Source organism: Panthera tigris, chromosome A2, assembly GCF_018350195.1.
Source record: "Panthera tigris isolate Pti1 chromosome A2, P.tigris_Pti1_mat1.1, whole genome shotgun sequence".
Classification (NCBI taxonomy): domain Eukaryota; kingdom Metazoa; phylum Chordata; class Mammalia; order Carnivora; family Felidae; genus Panthera; species Panthera tigris.
In genome coordinates this window covers 121,790,176-121,792,592 of record NC_056661.1, presented here as the reverse complement: position 1 = coordinate 121,792,592, position 2,417 = coordinate 121,790,176, and positions in this window count along the sequence as shown.

Sequence of the window (2,417 nt, the reverse complement as noted above, 5' to 3'; positions counted from 1 at the left end):
CTCATCTGTCCTTCAATACTTTCAGTCTTAGGCATTGAGATAGCAACGTGGCTGTGCTTTCTTGACTGTGCTTCTTGACGTTAGAAGCCATGATCCTAGGGCAGAATTTTCTGTATTGTTTTATCCCAAGATGCTATTTTTCAGCTTTGGCTAATATTTTGATTGAATTCAGATACTGAGATTCCTCATTGCTTGTAAGATACCTACCATGTGTTTTTTTTTGTTTTTGTTTTTGCGTGATGGATTGTATACAAATGCCAGATTATATTCTTACAGCAAATAAAAAGACGCTTTTCAAGGATTTTCTTGTATGAGTCACCTTTTTCATCTTCAGAATTCTGGGATTCATTTGAAAAGCATTAGATTTTCCCTATCCTTGACACTATTTAGTCCTGAGTATCTTGTCAAGATGAATAGCATAATTTAAACTTTTCAATTGGCTTCCTGATTGTATAGGTGGTAGGGTTTTTTTAAACCCCCTTCTTCCTATACCACAAACCCAATCGATTAATTTGTTAATATGAGTAACCCGTAATACCAGCTAGTCTGTAGGTAAACACCTGTGTTATCAACTTGGTTTATATTATTCCAGGCTAAGCTGTATAGTTAGCAGTTCAGAACAGGCACTTTGGGGGTAGAAACGCCTATCGCAGTACCAGGGCTAAACATATGGTAACAATATCAATAAATATTCTCTATTATTTCTTGGAGAAAGAGTGGAGTGTAGTAAAAAGAAGTTAGGCTTTTGAGTTTGAGAGCAATGTCCCTTACTAGTTTTATGACACCAGATAGGTTGTTCATATTCTCTACCTTCAGTAAAAAGATGTTAATGATTTAATTAGTGATGTTTACCCACCTGCCTGTTCTCCCAGGTACCAGTTTCTGCCTCACCCTGCATCTCAATCTTTAACATGCATTTCAACATTCAGTTGGAAACCCGACAGCCCACCCTCATCCCATGCTCCCTTCACCTGTGTCTCCTGCACCCTTGGAGTTCTCGGGCTTCCGTCTTTTATCTGTCGTGGCTGCCTCTTGCTCTCATCTTGCACTTCGCTGAACCCTTGTTCACCCCTGGCCTCTTACTCCTACAGTTCTGTCTTTCGTCCCTTCCTGTTCACCCCATCTCTTTTCCCGCACCCCATCCCTTTGTTTTTTCCAAGTTCCACCGATACAAGCCTACTGTGTAGAACGGACTTTCCCAGGAAGTTTAGGATGATGGCACAGCAGCAGGAAATACGTAAATTAAAAATCCAATAGCAGTATCAGCTTGTCTCCCTTTGTGGATGATTCTTCATGGCTGTTTCTTCCTTAGACACAGATTTGCCTGCATCTTCTTGGATTTCTCCTTCTACCAAGACCTCCCCCCCCGGCTCTTGAACTTTAAATTCCTATGAATGTACAGAGCAATCCTTCTCTCTCACTCCCTACACCACACAAGTTCAAGGCACTTTTATTTATTTTTATTTTTTTTATTTTTTATTTTTTATTTTTGGGACAGAGAGAGACAGAGCATGAACGGGGGAGGGGCAGAGAGAGAGGGAGACACAGAATCGGAAACAGGCTCCAGGCTCCGAGCCATCAGCCCAGAGCCTGACGCGGGGCTCGAACTCACGGACCGTGAGATCGTGACCTGGCTGAAGTTGGCCGCTTAACCGACTGCGCCACCCAGGCGCCCCGTGGCACTTTTAAAGCTTATGAACTCACTCTGCCAAAGCGCATTTATTCTGGGTCCTGCTTCTATAAGCACAAAGAACTGACAGAAGCTTCAGAATGGTATTTTTTTTCTTTGTAATATAATCTAATTCTTAGGCAGGACCAGTTCCTGTAAGAAAAGAGCAGTATAAATCTGCCTGTCCCTCCCTCTTCCCACCCCACTTCTGGCCAGAATAAGTCCCTAGGTATTGTTTTGTTTTTGTTTTTCCATCTAGTTGTAATACTAACCTCAGATGGATAGGGGGCAGTGACTGTCACTAATAGGGGTTGAGAGAATACTAATTTCCTTCTCTTCCTACCTCTTTTTACCACAAGCCACTTAAGCGTTACCATGATCTTATCCATTGAGCTTTTGAAATAGGGAAGACACTCCAGCACTCTTACTGTTATGGTTTCTAAGCCCTGTGAGGTAGAGAGGAAAAGTGGAGATGGTTGATAACGACTATTTTTTAAGTATGGGATTTCCATAAAGATCCATGTCCTAAGACAGATGGAAGGCCACCTATTTATCTGCAAAGTTTAAATTCATTTTCCCATTGACTGCCAACTTCACTTCATCAATTACACCCTCTTTGATCCATTTTTAATTAAAAAAAACTGTTGGGTCGACATCTTGATTCATTGGGAGTCTGTCAAATTAAGTTAAATGTGAGGATGTGTTAGGACTGGGAGTTGGGGGTGGGTGAAAGATTAGTTACTTGGCC